Consider the following 18,250-nt stretch of genomic DNA (forward strand, 5'->3'; position numbering starts at 1 on the left):
ACGTATAAATCAGAAATTTTACTATCTCTCGCGGACTTTCTCTTCCTTCACGTAAGATTGCAGAGTATTTTGTCTACAGACTTTTAAGTTTCCAATGCCTTAGTAAATATGTTGAAATGTACGTACTACGGCAGCTCCCCCCCCCCCCCCCCCCCATTTTTTTTATAGTAATGTCAACAATATAAGTACGGGTTTTCATCAATTAATGATTATATTATTTTTGGTTTCGTATTTCGCACAATAAACTTTAAAATTTAATATTATGTATTTTAATGGTTCTATGAAAAAAATTCCCTTTTATTATTTACTTTACTCTAAAAGTAAGAACTGTGTCAGGTGTTTTGGACGAAAATTTTAAGCTCTATTGCTTGCAACCAGATAACTATTTACTGTACTCGACTTTGAATTAACACTTTCACTAATTCATTGCCAAATGCGAGTAGGTTGAGTGGAGAGGCATTATTCACAAATGAGTTAACTAATTGTTTTCTTGAGAAAAATGCTGTGACACAATTACTTAATTGAATGTCTGCGGTTGGTTATGTTATGTGTAGACCTACATTACATTAGTCTGTGGCTTTTTGCCTCATAGTGCTACACTCCATTAACTAGTAATTTTAACATATTCACTTGTGTTGTTTTGTCATATTTTGACTCATTTTTTTTGCAGCTGAAATTAACAGCAGGGCCTTTCCCTTGAAACACACAAAACTCCTTTTGATATATTTTTAAAGAATTCTTAACAAAAAAAGTATTTATAATTATTAAGAAGTTCACGCCAGTATGAATTAAAAATAAACTTTTTTTTCTAGCATTCCGTATGAGAAGTGTATAAATGTATGTCCGGAAACTGAAGTCGGTGCGTGGTGTGTTTGGAGTCCGCCATCTTGGATTGTGACATCATGGCGGCTATCTTGAATGACCTGGACTATGATCTCGCCGCCATACTGGAATCCACCATTTTGTTTCTGAAACTTTCCACCATCTTAAAATCGAATGCCCCAATTCGTTACGGCCGCAATCTGGGTTTTTCCATCATCTTGTTTTTATCTGCCGGAAGTTGTCATCTTGCTTTTCTTTCTTCTACTGGAGGTCGCCATCTTGGATTATGTAATGTCTACCATTTTTGTTACTGCTATTTTTTCCTAGTGTTTGTCAAATACTCTCTGTCTCATGCACATAAGTTCGATGTTCCATTACCTACTAATGAGTTTATGACCCTTATCGACATATTAAATTTAATTTTTTATACTGTATACATTGGCAGTTAGGTTATTCGAACCATGGCAGTTCGGAACTCTGGATTAGAAACATACGCCTTTTACCACATGACCATCGAGACATTTAACAGACTGAGATTATATAAGGTATATAAAAAATGTCGCAAATTCAGACGTAATTTTTTTCAATATGATGAAATAAAAATATCAGAATTTGTTAGAGGGAACTGCCGCCATACTTGTTTTCAATTCACAATAATAGGAGCGTGAGTGTCATGTAGTACACCAACCATATGCTAGAGGGCGCTGCCAACATATTTGTTTTCAATTCTAGCTACCAGGCACGTTAGTATCCAGCCGTATGCTATAGAGCGCTACCGCTATGTTGGCAAGAGTGCAGGAGTATTTATTGCAAGAATGTTGTCACTTCCACCATATTTTCGGACATCATAGCCGTCATATTGTAATTCTGTAATTATTAACCTATATATCCGGAAATGATTCCAAAAATTATAAAAGAAAATCTTTCATAATGTAATGATTGACCCGATTGATTTAAGTCTTTGGTTCAATCCTTGAGCAATACAAATAAAGTTTTATGTTTAAAATTTAATTTAATTCATTTAAAAATACAAAAATATATATATTTACTTTCCTAATCTATCGGCTCCTAGTGAGCCGCAGATGTAGGTTTGATCGCCATATTGAAATTATGTACTTATTAAATTAATAATCGAGAAAAAATCAAAAAAATATTAGGAAATTAGCCAAATAATATAGCGATTGAATCAATTAATTTCAGTCCTCGGTTCAATCCTTGGTCGATGCAAAAAAGGGGATTTTAGACTAAAAATATATATTTTTTATTTCTCTCTTTACCTTCTGACAATTGGATAGTTGGCCTTACAACAAAACGTCACTCTAGACAGGCCGTATGACAAGCGTCTCCACACCAAGAGGTTTGGAAACTCCTTCAGCTTACTCATGTACCATTTCAGGTATAGACAAAGTATCCCGAACCATGAGATCTAATTCATCGGTTCTCAGAATACTGTTCGAACAGATCATTTACAATGTCAGCCTTGTAGGCCAAGCATATCCGAACCACGATGTATTCGTTTTCGATACTTATGTTTTTACTGCTGATAAAGACACTGCACCCGTTAAAGTCTCCTCTAGTATGTAAACGACGATGGTAGACCTTCCACAATGATCTCTACTGACGATAGTCAGCATTACTGTTGTTATAGGTGATAGGTCAGACTGAACTGAAGAACCTTCAATTGCTGATGATACATACGTCATCAAGGTCTTCGTCATTGTTGCGACTGCTACTGTCCAGTCCGAGTAAAGATTAAAATCAACAACTCAAAATTACTCTGGCTTCCACAGCTCCAACTGGCTACGACGGCTACAATCGCTACATCAGCTCCAACTGGCTACAACGGCTACAATGTCTCCAACTCTCTACAACAGCTACAACTGAATTTAGCTCTTATTGGTTTCAGTCATATTTAGCCCGAAATTGTCTCGATTGCTGAGAAGGCTTTTTTGTTACTTATTATTTTGTTTGGTGACGATTTTTGCATATTTTAGTTAGAAATTGTAGTGTGAGAAAACAATCTTAGGCGATAAATTAAAATACAAGAAATAAAACATTTTTTCCAAAATACAAAATATAATTTATTTTTCAATAAAATACAGTTGCAGGTAAAACAAGGCATTATTGTACTATCCCGTACATCTTAGTGCATGAAGTATAGTACCTTTTTCTTTAGTAATTGATATATTTTTAACATTTTGGGAAGCAAGTAGAAGTCTAAACCTATCGACCAATATTTTAGGATCTTCTCATGTTGTGTAATCAATCTCTTCTGCTGCTGCTGCCTCCATCTTCTTTACGCTTTTACTGCCAATTTTCTGAGAAACTCGATAGTCTTCTGTTTTCAAACCAGCCTCATAGTTATTATAATCATAATCGTCCCATTGATCATCACGGAAATGATCAGAATTGATAATTTGAACATGTCGCTTCCATCGTTTAGATCTCAGTGCTTCATCACAATTGTCGATCTTGTAAGATTCAGGTGCTACAGCTTGGTCTTCGATCTTGAAAGGTTCAAGTGCGTCATCACGTTATTCTAACTTGTCAACTTCAGATGCTTTTATATTGTTTTCAGTTATGCAAAGATGACTTCAATTTGCTATTGATAATTCTTTTTTTTTTTCATTTCCATTAAAGATGCTACTTTCTTCGTTAGCATTTAATTTCAAATCATTAACGAAATCTGGGATAGTGTTGTCTTTATTTCACTTTCTGGATGTTGAAGCACCGTTCTTTTTATCATCAGTTAGCTTGGTTGTACAGATCTTGTGATGTTTATTCAAGATATTTCGTCAACTAAATGATGATGAGTGCAACAAAATAATTTTTGGTTATGACCCAAAATACACTCGCTTCTCTCATGACGTTTAACAATTATTGCAAGGTAAATTTCTTGCTGCAATAACTACACTTGTGTCCGTTCGATAACGGCTACAGACATCGCTACGGAATCCATACTAGCTTCTGTGAATGTGGTCAGAAGCATACTGAGTGTTCCAAACTAAAACAGACATTCAAGTAGGAATTTCAGTAAACCATCAGCTAGAGTTAATTTTACATTTGTTGAAAAATTCATCTACAAGTAGATCTGCTTTTCACCTACAGATGTCTCCTCATGTAATTGCTCACAGTGTTCTTGCTTTAAACAATATATCTGAATCCATCTAGTAAAATTTAACTTGTAGAGGAAAAGGTGTAAATATGGGCACCATATTTATTTATTGTCTTAAAGTTAATTTATTTTAAAAATATTCTAGATTATTGACTTTCAATAACTACTATTACATATTTACTACATTATAGGTGGCAAAACTATTATTAATATATATTATTTCAATTCCAAAACAAAGATATACAGAAAGCTTTAAAAAAGGCCTCTGGAAAAATGGGGCGTAAATATGGGCCCTCTCCAAAAAAAATATTTTAAACCTTTTTAAAAATGGATAAATAATTCAAAATGTTACACAGAACATCACACCAAAAATTATTTACAGAAATCGCAAACATAAATGTCTCTTTCAGCCCCGGCACAATCTAAGTGTACCCACATCTGGCACATAACACATTTAACCCACACTTCTCCACGAGTGTCTTCAGAGAACTTCATATCGCAAAAGATGCAAGTTGCATCGCTCGAGTCTGGTGTATCCCCATCATTTATATTCAATTCATCGCTGTCGACAAGGGGAGGGTCGCTAGAGTCTGATGAGTCCGATGATGAAATGTAGCTTTTCGTGGGTTGAATTTTTTTTTTCTGAAGGCCTTTTGTCTTTTTGTTACTACCTCCTGGCTGGTCTCTTGCCCCGGGAAAACTCAACAACCTCTTCTTGTGAGCACTTTCGTCAAGCGATTTGGTCAACTGCATCTTGTATGGTGATCCAGTGATGAGGGCGGCCCTTGCTGCTTTGCGCCCCCGAGTGGTGGTTCTCCTCTTAATGTTGGGGACAGGAGATATGTCAAATGGTGAAACTGCATTTGAAGTTCCTGTGGAACATTTTGGTGTTTCAAGAGCCTCATCAACTGGCATAGAAGGAGCCCGATGTGCTTGTATATCAGGATAACTTGAAGGAGAGGCAGATGATGTTGATGGTGCACAGAAAGCAAGTTGAGGAGCACATGATTCAGAAACATTATTTGCCACTATGGAGCAAGTTTTTCCTGCTACCAACTCAGCAGCTATAAAGTCAGCGTCATTGAAGATATAGCGATTCAAATGGTATATTCCAGTTACTCTGAACCCATTTATTGCTATCTCAGCCGTTTGGGCACGAACATAGGCTTTGCCAAAAACCTCCATATCATCATAGGGTGTGAGAGGACGCCCATTCTGTTGCAACCATACTCAGTGCCTCGCTGTAGTACAACTTCAGAGGCCCCATAAAAGTTTTATCTAGGGTCTGTAATTTGTGGGTGGAATGAGGAGGAAGCGAGATGATAGTCACATGGTTCTGCCTTGCCAAGTCAATTACATCTGGATTACGAACATGCTATAATGACCATCCAAGATGAGTAAAACAGGCCTTTGTTCAGTAGGGCATGTTTTCTCAATGAAGTAAGTGAACCATTCTGTGAACAAATTGTTTTGAACCCATCCAGAAGGATGGGCTCTACCAACTGCACCATCGGGACAGCCTCTCATCAGAGCATGTGTCATATTTGTTCTAGGGAAAATTATCATTGGTGGGACATAACGACCCGAAGCGCTCATGCTTGCGATAATTGTAATTGTAGCCCCTCTTTCTGCGGATGTTAGAGGTGCAATTTTTTCTTCCCTTTCATCCCAATCACTTTAGGAATTCTGCTCTGGACAATGGACAGTCCCGTCTCATCCACGTTATACACTCGATCTGCTGGGAATGAGTGTTTGTTAAAAGTATCTGCCAAGAGATCAAAGAAAGCAGCTACATTCTCTTTATTGAAACCCAAAGCTCGAGCATAGGATGTTCCACAGGGTTTGCGAATTGATAGCTGATCCTTGTGTCTCTCAAGAAAAAGGTCAGCCCATGCTCGTCCTGCCTCTCCATTTTTGAAAGGGGTTGTCAAGCCATTTCTCTGGGCAAGTAAATATGCCATTCTTCTCAAATCTGTCAAAGTGCACCCAAAAAATGTTTCCTCCATCACAAGGAGGTAAGAAACTAACTGTTTTTCGAGCTCTGCATTTAAAAATGGTTTCCTTCCAAGCCTTGATTCTTGAACCACTTGCTCGGGGATTTTATCAAGTTTAAGAAATCTCTGCAGAGTACTACGTGGTACTCCGAATCTTCTTGCGGCACCTTTCACAGAAACCTCCTTAGCTTTTACAGCTGTGATAGCATGTATCATCTGAGATTTATCCCACTGATTCCTCTTGTTCTTGCATTCATAACGCTTCTTGGTCCTTGGCATTCTGCAACAACCAGAAAATAATTACTAGCATATTTCAATGGGGAAAAACTGCTACAATGCCCTCACATTATTTTTTTTAGCTCTTACTAAGTGAATAAAATAATGTAGGTATATAATGTTATATGCTGCACATTACTCAATATATTATAAAATAAAACTTACATATGCTTTGAGGTAGGAGAACTTTAAATGTCCTTATAATTGTTTAAGATAAAATTTAAGAGAAAACATGGTGTAAATATGGGCCCCTTTTAGATGGAGGCCCGTATTTACACCAGTGAAGGGTGCCCATATTCACACCATCATCACCAGAGAAAGATGGCCTGTACCTCACATAACCTAAAAGCATGCTCGACTAGACGGGTGCTTCTAAAGGGAGCTTAGGATCTCTGGTTACCGAATACCACTGTGAAATTATTTTAAACTAACACAAAGTACATGAAAATAAAACGATTTCACATACCTGCCAAAGGTTTGCAGGCCAAAACAAACACCAATTCACACATTAACTGAAACTGTTTCCACACTTCTTGAAAGAAAGATTCCAACTGATTGCTGCTATCATATAGCAACAATGGCCACTGTTTACATTACTGGCCGCCAGTCTGCAGCACCTCCCATATCCTCTTCTTGAGGAGTGTCCATATTTACACCTGTGCCCGTTTTTACACCTTTTCCTCTATAATAATGCAAGTATAAAACATTCGTTATTTGTTATGTTGTAAAAGCGGCCACTGTTTTAGGCGAGATGCAGGATGCTCACTCACGATCGGAATAGAAGGAGAGCTTTGCTAGACCTCAAGCAGAAGGAGAATAGTCTTGCATGCTGTGGTTCTCAGCTGTTTTAATACATAGAAATCGACTCAGTGATAAATCTAATTTATGTGTGAGTTTCACCTGATTTAATTTGTAGTTGTAATTTGGTAACAGGAATTCACTAAATAAACGTAAAACTGAATACAATTGCATTTCTCATATCGAAAGTAATTTGGTAACAGGAATTCACTAAATAAACACAAAACTGAATACAATTGCATGTCTCATATCGAAAAAAATGCTTGAAATGAACCTACTTTCTAATGATTAACCAGAAGCACACTAAGAAAGTCAACAAAAGTTTTGACAGGAATAACCAGGAGCACAGGGAGAACACCAACAAAATGTTGTCAGGAATATCAAGCGGCCGAGGTCAAAGTGAAGGTCATGCAAAATGGCCGCCGTGAATTCACAATCCAAGATGATGGACCTCAACCACACACGATGGACCTCAACCACACACAATGTACTGGCACCAGATGCCGGACATACATTTATATATTACTCGTATGCCATATCGGAATGTTTTAGGGCAAAATTACAGAGTAGCGGCTCCTGGAAAACAAGTTGAATAGTAACTACAGTTAAAGGTTAGTTAGGTTGCCTTTATTAATTGCGTAATAAAGTTTTACTTACGTACCAAATGAATATTACTACTTCTGAATTTACGCAACGAATCTTCCACTTCACAGTTTTGTATTAGCCTTATTTACAAGAAGCTGCTATTTTATAAAATTACCATATTACGAACCTATCCTAATTTTTTGTGTTACAATATAGATTTTATACTCCTTATATACGAATTCTAACCAAATGAATAGTGCCCTCAGCGTCATCTAAGAATAATTAGTTCTTGAGTTTGGCTAGGTTAATTTTAGTTCTCAGTATATGTTCTTTAGTATTGAGTGGGTTGAGTGTTGGAAAAACAAGTATGTTTTAACTGTGCGTAGCCTTGCATTTGTGAATAACAGATTGTTTTGCAAACAGCCTTTCCATTTTATTTATACAATACATTTATTTTAAGATATTTTCGAATGTAACTTGATTCGTTGTGAGGATGATTTTGACTTTACACCAAAATCTATAGAATTGGTTGTAGGGAAAGTGGAAAATATGTACATTTCATCGTAAACAATTTAAGTAATTTGGTTGATCTTGTATTATGTACTAACTTGGCCCCGATTTCAGGAGCCAGCGCTCTGGGAAGATAATTTTTAGCTGCCCCCTTTCTTTCCAGTTCCCCGCAAAAATAATAAAACTTTTCAATGGCAAGCTTATTTGAATAAGTTTTAAAACAGCATATTATGCAACTAAATACAAAGGTTTTTCAAAGACAAAGGCTGTGTGTATTTTTTTAAATTTAATAAATGCTTGTAGCATTTTTATACGGTTGTTATACGTACCGTAATAAAATATGAGTTACAGTATACTATTAAACAAATTTTAATTTTTTTTCTAAATTATTTTATTTAGTAATTTATATTTTTAGGCATTATTTCTCGTCCCTCAAACCTTTTTGTCCAATTTTTTTCGTACCACGAATTCTTTCGCCGCTCAAAAACTGGAAATCTGGGCGAATGCCCGGTTGACCCATATGTAAATTGGGGTCTAGTACAAGTAAATTTTGTGGATCTACAATGACGAAATTACTAGGATATGAAGCGTAATACGAAGTTAGGTCATGAGATGTAAACATATGAATGCCTGATTATTAACTATTAATGTATACTTGGTTTATAAACAATTATCATTTTTTCCGATTATCATCGAGTTATAAGGTAAAGCTGCCATGAAGTGAACGATTTTGATAAGAAATTGGAATTTTTTTTTTTTTCAGTATCACTGATGGAATAATATCTTTGAAAATATGATTTTTTTTACATCCGGTCATTCATATATGCTAATCCTGTATGTTGTTGTTTTTACACTGATTTTTTTGCAAGTTCTCGTAAAGCAAATGCAGTTATGAATCATGGTAGTTGAAAGTGTAGACGTCCAATAGCGCTGGATTTCAGTAATTAATAAACAGAGTATGCTGTTGTTTTCATTTTATTTGAGAACTTTTAATATGTAGTTCGCTATTATAAGACATTATTTTCAATTTGCCTCCAGAATCATTACTTTGTTTTTAATTATATTTAATTATATAATTATGTTTATATACATGTGTGTGTGCGTGTAGGCGTGTGTGTGTAAATCATGACCGTGGTTATTTTATCGTAACTCAACCAATTTTCAGTTAATTTATTTTTTTCGTAACCGTGAAATTCAATCACTTCATTACCATTTGTTAAGTTTTCACACACTGTGGAAGCAGCGAACGCATATTGAAACCTAAATTTCTTGAAGTTCCATTACACATTGTGGAGCGGGCTTGAGCGGTAGATACGTGGCACTTTTCACGTGGAAGAAGTGTGAAATACATGAAAATTTAACAATTGGATGTAACTGTAGTAAATTATGTTTAAGAATTGACCACGGGTGTCTGAAATTAAATAAAATCAACAAGTATAATTTGGTTATACCTTAAGGTGTTCACTAGTTGACTACAAGGCTAATGTTATAAACTTCGCAAGAAAAGCAAACGCACAGGACGCTACATGCAACAAGTGCAATAAAACTGCGGCAATTTATAGGTAAAATACGCCAGACGCTAGACATCGCCGACCCTGCAACTTGAAACAATACAAATGTCGAAACAATTTACAGTTGGCTTATTTCTATAAGTAATGTTAATTTTTATGTCAAAGTAAGCAATTCTTTATAATTTCATTAAAAAATTTCATGTGCTTTCACTGTTTGGTAGTTTCATAAGTGAAAACGTGAAACGTGTAATAAAAATAAAGTCGTTGGCTTCCATACAAATAACTTCAGTGTTCTCGGAATACGTTACATTAAATATGGAGGACAGAATTACAAGATGTCTTGTGTGATTTTTAAAGGTTATTTGAAAACATTGTTATTTACCTTTTCTTGAGTTTCTTGTCTGAAACTGATAAGACTCGGTCTCATTGTGGGCCATCCCTAAATAACGCCATGAGTTAAGGGGAGGGGAGGTGGTCGACGAAGTGTGACATTGTGTGACAAGGGGTAGGAGGCGTCATAAGCTTCGTGATGTCACATGTCCAAATATAAAATATTGAAATGCGAAACTTTAAATGTAAGCGAAAAATGTTTGATTTAATGTTATTTTGTTTAAAACATATTTTTAATGAGAGTAAAAATAATTTTAAAACTGCTGTTTTAATTAAATTAGTTCAATATATAAAATTGGAAAATTTGTGACGTCACACCATCTGTGACAAGTCCCGGGTGGGGGTGGGGGGCAAAAAAATCATGATTCGAGTGACAATTTATGGATGGCCCCTTGTAAGTGTACACGTGCGTCTCTCAAAGCTCGTTGTTTTACCATCTGAACGGGTGAAAAAAATTTATGTGTTAGAATACGATTGTAAAAAGTGAAAAACTGTAGATTTTTATAACATTATTTAATGTGAAGGTTTAATTTTGGAAGTAACTTGGAACACTTAAACTAAACAAAAATTTATTTCCCCATAGAACTCAAGGAGACTGTATTGCGTTTTTATAATATTTTGTGTTTGTGAATACTCGAATTATATTTCATACAAACCAGCACGAATATCTGCGTAAGTTTCATTCTGTCCTTTGTCTTGAGAATCCGTTTGCCCGTAAATTGTTCCCCCACCTCTTGGCAACTTATCTCCCCTTCCCCAGTGACGCACGGGTTTCCTGCCACACCCCACCCCAGCACATTTCAGGTATTATTCTCCAAAGACCCTACGACCTTGAGTCCGGGATCTCAGGGGCTCCGCTGAGGCATCACAATGACAAGCCATACAGTAAAACCTGCAAACATTTCCGTCGACAACAAACAGTCGCTGTGCTCGTATACACAAGCATAAATATTCGTTCAACTTATTAATAAACAAAACTAAATTAACTTTTTTTATTTTAGTATCTGATTTCGGGAGGCACATATCTAATTTCATTGAAAGAAATGCCAATGACTTAAACAAATATAGGTAAACGACTATGAAAAATAAACACAGGCCTGTTCCGTTCAATTAGCACTTTTATTCATTCATCCTACTAATATTATAAATGCAAATTTGATTTTGATTGTTTGTTTGTTACGCTTTCACGCCTTAACTACTCAACCGATCATGATTAAATTTTGCATACACATTGTCAGGGGTACAGAAAAGGACATAGGATATATTTCATCAAAAAATAAATTATAGTTTAATAAACTTAAAGAAAATTTTTACAGCAAATCTAACTAATATATCGCTGGGTGTAGTTATTTTTCGTTGCTATGAGCAATCCGTTAGCACGGAGAAACGTTTCCATAACATAAATTGTATGTATATATTTTTACTGGTGAAAAATCTTATCAAATTTAAAAATCTAAACAAAAATTGGTGAAAGGGTCTACGGAATTCAAAAAAATTAATAATAACCTAGAGCCACCTACATGCGATCCCGCTTCGAATGGTGATGGTCCCATACCGGTACTTTTAGTCGTGTTTACGCGATTGCACCTCAAAGCAGAAGAAATTTCATCATTTATATATATACTAGCTGCGCAACCCGACTTCGCACGGCTATACTACAGGGAAAAGAAGACCAAATTTCCCATTTACTGTAATAATTAATGAAATACCATGGAAATTAATTTATTACAATGTTTTTTAATATATCGGAGAGAAAACGAATAGCACCGATGGTTTCCCGACTCTCGAGCACGCAACGTCAACTGGTGTACCCGTACTTCGCTTCGGCAGTCTGCAGGCAGTACACTTTTACGCCGCTCATTTTACATGCCCCTCCTTGTGGGTACGCCACTGCAGCGCCTCGAATGGAAAAAGAAATCAAAGCGATGCCCGTTGCCATGGAGACGAAGTAACCACTGTTGCACGGACTTAACCACCCTTGAGAGCTGATTTTCGGAAAACGTCATCCTGCGTAACATAAGGAACATTACTGTCAAGTTTCAAGTCGGTAGGATATATATTTGAAAAAAAAAGAGCAATTTTTATATATTTAAATTCCCCGCAAAATTTCAACGGTGATGGGGACTGCACTAACAATGAAATAGTCGTTGCCATAGAAACGAATGAAGCATCAACAATGTTACAGCCGTTGCCATGGTGATTTTCTACCAATTCATCACAACATCACTAAACCTCTAAAATTATCAGTGTTTCTCTATTATATTATGCATTTTTTTTATAGATATAAACCTTCCTCTTGAATCAATCTATCTTTAAAAAAAAACGCATCAAAATCCGTTGCGTTGTTTTAAAGACATAAGCATACATAATGACAGTTTGACAGCGGGAAGCGACTTTGGTTTATACTATGTAAGATATAGATTACAAGCGGAGTTAATAAGGGATGTTAATTAACTGTAGTTAAAATTTAATATGGAGTGGGATCTTAAATTCGCGACAAGGCAGAACCCATGACTCTACTAACACAAACTCCGCTATTTCTTTTCTTCTCCAACACTTAACCCTGATTTATATTGTGTAGTTTTTTTTCTTTTGTAAATATTTAACCTCTACCCGTATTGAACAACATGAATGAAATGAGTTAATTATATTATTAATTAATTAAATTTAATAGTTTTTCTTCCTGTGTCGACCGACAACCTGAATTGAATGACAAAATCTACTTAAACGAGAGCGAAGCCGTGTGGGATAAAGCTAGGAAGTAATAAATGTGATGGATATTATTTTTATTATATTTTAAGAAATGAATGTATTATGTATCATTTATTCATTTCTTGTTCTACAAACTGCTGAAAATGTTTTATATATACACACATGTACATACAAGCACACACACATATTAGGTGTGTGTATATGTTTGTATATATATATTCTTTCCTTGCGCGCTTGAAGTTGTTAGGCTAATATTACACTATGCTTTTCTGACGCTGCGGCTAAAACTTACACTGAATATATATTACTTTTGACACGAGCAACTAAGAAATTTACTTTATCTTAAGTGAACTATAAACATACTGACTACTTGTAAAACATTTATTTTATAAAATTAGTTGTATAATTCTTTATTTTTTAATTTTAGACCAGATTTTTCTAATGAAAAAGGTGTGGGACTAAGTAAGTTGTATGGATGGTTCAGATTTAGCATGTTTTATTTATAGAAGCAGTACAAATAACTAGAGACCGGAAAAATTCACCGATTGTTTCAGCGATAGGCTAAAATTAAAATAAATATACCTTTGAGATGATTTTGCTATTGGCTTATTGTTCATCTGGACAAATCTCAACCAATTATAAACCCTCAACCAAAGAAGGATCGAATCACAGACAAACCAGCTGAGACGACTTACAAGTCAGCAGCCAATGAACTTGCGTTATTTGCCCGAGCGTACAGGGGAATGTGCAGTCTATCCTAAAGGCAATTGAAACCGCGAATTTTTCCGGTCCCTACAAATAATTGATATCAAACTGAATGTAAAATTCGAACAATTTCTTATATTTAGTTTTTATTTAAATTTATTTAATTATAGCTGTAGAAATGTGGTAATAGTCAGAATTGATAAAACATGCATAGCAAAACATGGTTTAAAATATATGCATTGCTCTTAAAAGTAGAGAAACTTAAAAATATATTTATTGTAAAGATAGATGCTTTGATTAGTTAGCAAAACGTATTTAGGTACACACTGATGGCTAGCGTCTCCCTTCTGAGCTCCGTGTGCGTGGCTGATAGCAAAAAAAGACGAGACTACAATCGCATTACTTAATAAGGTACATGTAAATGAAAGACTGTAACGCTATAGGCGTATAAGCTTGACAGGAGCAAGGCACTGAGACTAGGGATTGCAATACAGCTAAGAGTAATCCCGCAATCCCGCGGGATCCAGCATCATCTGAAGGCCTGGGGGATCCCTCACTGGCTTGTGGATCCATATCGTGAATTTGTTGACAAATCGCGCAAAATTCAGTCAAATTTGCCGCTCTTTGAATCGCCTAGCGCGACGTTGCCGCTCCGTCGCTCTGCATCTCGCATGCACTCGGACATAGCCGCGCCGCCGCGCCGCCGTCTCACTCGCCAGTTGGCATTTGATTCGCGCAAAAAACATGGGTGCTTTCACGAAAGTAGGTATATATAGTATGTATGAGGACAGGGGAGGAGGGAGGGGGATCGGGGATCCGCGGCAGCTACCTTAAGGCTTCGCTTCATCAGCCATGTTGGATTACGTCACTTCCGCCGGCCATACACGCACGAAAAAGTGTCCCGTTACGTTCATCAGCCATGTACGCACGAAAAAATGTCCCGTTACGTTCATCAGCCATGCACGCACGAAAAAGTATCCCGTTACGTTCATCACCCATGTTGGATTACGTCACTTCCGCCGGCCATACACGCACGAAAAAGTGTCCCGTTATGTTCATCAGCCATGTACGCACGAAAAAATGTCCCGTTACGTAACGAACGAACGGAGGAGGACGGACAGACCAGCTCGCCAGGACGTCTCGCTCTGAAAAGTATTAGGCGGTAATAAACAGCCAGGAGGTAACGAATATAAGCCTACTTCTACACGTGTTATGAACGCCGGATACATACGGCCAGGCAACCATGTGTTTTGGCGCGCTCTACTTCCACGACGCGCAACGGCACCGGCAAGTTTTTATTACTACCTCCTCTCAAGTTCTGATCTCCTAATACTTCACAGCAGAGAAGCGCTGTTGGTCGGAGCCTGTAGGTACTTCCTTCGCACACCTAACCTAACCTAACCTAACCTAACCTAACCTAAACTAACCTCACCTAACCTAATCCATATGCTAATCTATGCTAACCTAACCTAACCTAACCTAACCTAACCTAACCTAAACTAAACTAAACTAACCTCACCTAACCTAATCCATATGCTAATCTATGCTAACCTAACCTAACCTAACCTAACCTAAACTAACCTAACCTAACCTAATCCATATGCTAATCTATACTTTGCTAACCTAACCTAACCTAACCTAACCTAAACTAAACTAAACTAAACTAAACTAAACTAAACCTAACCTAACCTAACCTAACCTAACCTAACCTAACCTATTCCATATGCTAATCTATGCTAACCTAACCTAACCTAACCTAACCTAATCCATATGCTAATCTATGCTAACCTAACCTAACCTAACCTAAACTAAACTAAACTAAACTAAACTAACCTAACCTAATCCATATGCTAATCTATGCTAACCTAACCTAACCTAAACTAAACTAAACTAAACTAAACTAAACTAAACCTAACCTAACCTAACCTAACCTAACCTAACCTACCCAAACCTAACCTAACCTAACCTAACCTAACCTAATCCATATGCTAATCTATGCTAACCTAACCTAACCTAACCTAACCTAATCCATATGCTAATCTATGCTAACCTAACCTAACCTAACCTAACCTAATCCATATGCTAATCTATGCTAACCTAACCTAATCCATGCCAATCTATGCTAATCCATGTCAATCTATGCCAATCCGTATGCCAATCTATGCTAATTCGTATACCAATCTATGCTAACCTGTATGCCAATCTATGCTAATCCGTATGCCAATCTATGCTAATTTATATGTTAATCCATGCTAATCCATTTGCCATTTTGTATTTCTAGTAATTTCCACCAACTTCGAATCGTGACGTCACCGTTGCACTTTTCGTCACGGCTGCCATCTTGGATTCGAATTTTTTTTTCGAACTTCAACTTTTCGAAATTTGATGTAAACATCAGCCGCCATCTTTTGCCTTCCTTAATACATACCTAAGACGTCACATTTGAAATTAAAATTATTATACAGCCACCATCTTTAATTCCAGCACAGACTACCAGATGGCGCTAAATTCAAAAATTAGTTGCCATAGGCGAAGCCATCTTGGTCCTCAAGTTGGTTGGTAGATGTCGCTAGTATCGCGCGCCAAATTCAAAAATTAGTTGCCAGAGGCGCCGCCATCTTTAATTCTTAAAGTTACTGCCGGAGCGCGCCACCGTCGCCATCTTTAATTCTTAAATTTACTGCCGGATGTCGCCAAGTCGGTAGCCTGTATTCACCAAGTTCTCTGTTGCCGCCATCTTTAATTCATAAAGTCGCTACCAGATGGCGCCACTGTCGGCCATCTTTAGTTCAAGGCATTGTCGCCGGATGATGACAAGTTTGAATTTAAAAAACCTACAAGTGTTATGCAATGTGTAACCAGTCGAGACAAGTCGAGATAAGTTTGGAACATGAAGCCATATTCTAAACTACGTTTAATATATATATGTATGCATTTATATGTTTAGGTTTGATGATAGAGTAATGCAAGGGAATGGCTTTTCATTTATATTTGCGACAAACAAACCATCCATCCGATTACATTATTCCAAGTAACCATATTGGATGATGACATCACCGTTGCAATTTCCGTTACGGCCGACATCTTTAAATATATTATCCGAGTTTAATGAAAAAATTTTTTTAAATTTATAAAAAAAAAAAACTTTTACGACACTGAGCTCGGAGTCCTCGGTTCGAATCTGGTGAGGGCAAAAAAAATGGCGACCGATCCTTCCCTCGTGGTGGCTGCAGGCAGACTGACTCCCACCACTTTTTTTTCAAAGTATATATAATGTCATCTAGTATGATGCCATGTCCGCAGTGGCGGATTTACCAGTAGGCTGAGTAGGCTTGAGCCTAGGGCGGCAGATTTTTGGGGCGGCAAATTTGGGGACCGATTTTGTTTTTTGCTACCTCATAGAAATCAAAAATATTTCTGCATGACGGTTTTCTGTTTTCTGATGTTTTACAAATAGAAGTCTGCAACAAATTTTGCCGATGACTTTCCCCTCTCCCTTGTCATTGTACGTTCCGTGAATCCGTGTAGCAAACTTCCATATTCCAGAGTAAAACAGCTAGTTCGCTAGTCAGTAAATGCGAATTTTAATGGACAAGGCCTCGGTTGGCACTACACGCCCAAGACAACTATGGTCCCGGGAAAAATGTGACTACCCAAGGTCAGAAGGGCCCCTCCACCCTCCCTCCGCCGCTATCCCTTCCGCCAGACTGTCCCCTCCCTTCTCCTAGTCCGCCTCAAGGGTCGAACCGCGTCATGTCGCGGGTGGGGCGGCAATTAGAGCTGTTACCTCGGGAGTCGGGACCACAGTTGTCTTACGCGTGTATTGCATAACGAATTGATATTTCTACGTAGGTGTGTCGTGTGGACTGTTATTTTTCGAAGTGTTTCGTGAATTGTATCATTGTATGAATATTTTCACAGCACCGGTAAGTAAAAACTTTTTATAATCATAATACATTATAATAAAGCATCTGTAACGATAACGAATAAATTTATTGAAAAAGCCCTGCAATAATATTTTTCATTTTGAAGCTTGGAACATGGTCACGTTAAATTTAGAACATTTTCATATTAACTAAAAATAGTATTCTAAAAGATTGCTCATGGTTATCTTGTCATTTTGTCTTTTTCAATGAAGCAAACATCAAAAAATAGAAATAATAATTCACAATAAACAATTCATCGGAAACCATGCAAAGAAATTTTAATTTTTTCGTGATAGCATTAAAAAAATACGTTTTTACGTTAACTATTTATTATGTGAATTCTGAATGAAGGATAGGGGTGAGCAGGGTAACGTGGCCATCCTAAGATAAAACGATACATAAATTGTATATTGTAATTAAAATCAAAATATAAAATAACCCTTCAATAATATAGTTTTCGTACAATCAAAACACCATTAAAATGTAAATATTGGAGCGACTCATGTTTGTTTTTTGTTTGCCCGTCGCACTAATCGGGTAAATGATATGACATTTTTTTTTCATTTTTCTTTTATCTTAAGGAAACTAAATCACGGGATACCATTTCCGGCCACCTGCACTTGTTTGTGAAATATGAGCCGTCCTTGAGATACTGCCACCTTATCTGCCAAGCCTCTCCTGCTGGCAAATTTTTGTGTAAGGTCGTTCCCCACACGAAAACAACACACACATTGCAAAACACGTTAGAAATTTACAGTGTAGATTAAAAAAAAATGTAAAATGTTCAATAGTTTGTTTTATTATTTAGTAATACATAAATAGAGCTAAGTATATACAGTTCGGGCAAAGTGAACATGCGGTGGTGGCTGGCCACTTTGCCCTCTGAGACGCCATTACAAAAAAACT

This window comes from Bacillus rossius, chromosome 8 (assembly GCF_032445375.1).
Source record: "Bacillus rossius redtenbacheri isolate Brsri chromosome 8, Brsri_v3, whole genome shotgun sequence".
NCBI lineage: Eukaryota > Metazoa > Arthropoda > Insecta > Phasmatodea > Bacillidae > Bacillus > Bacillus rossius.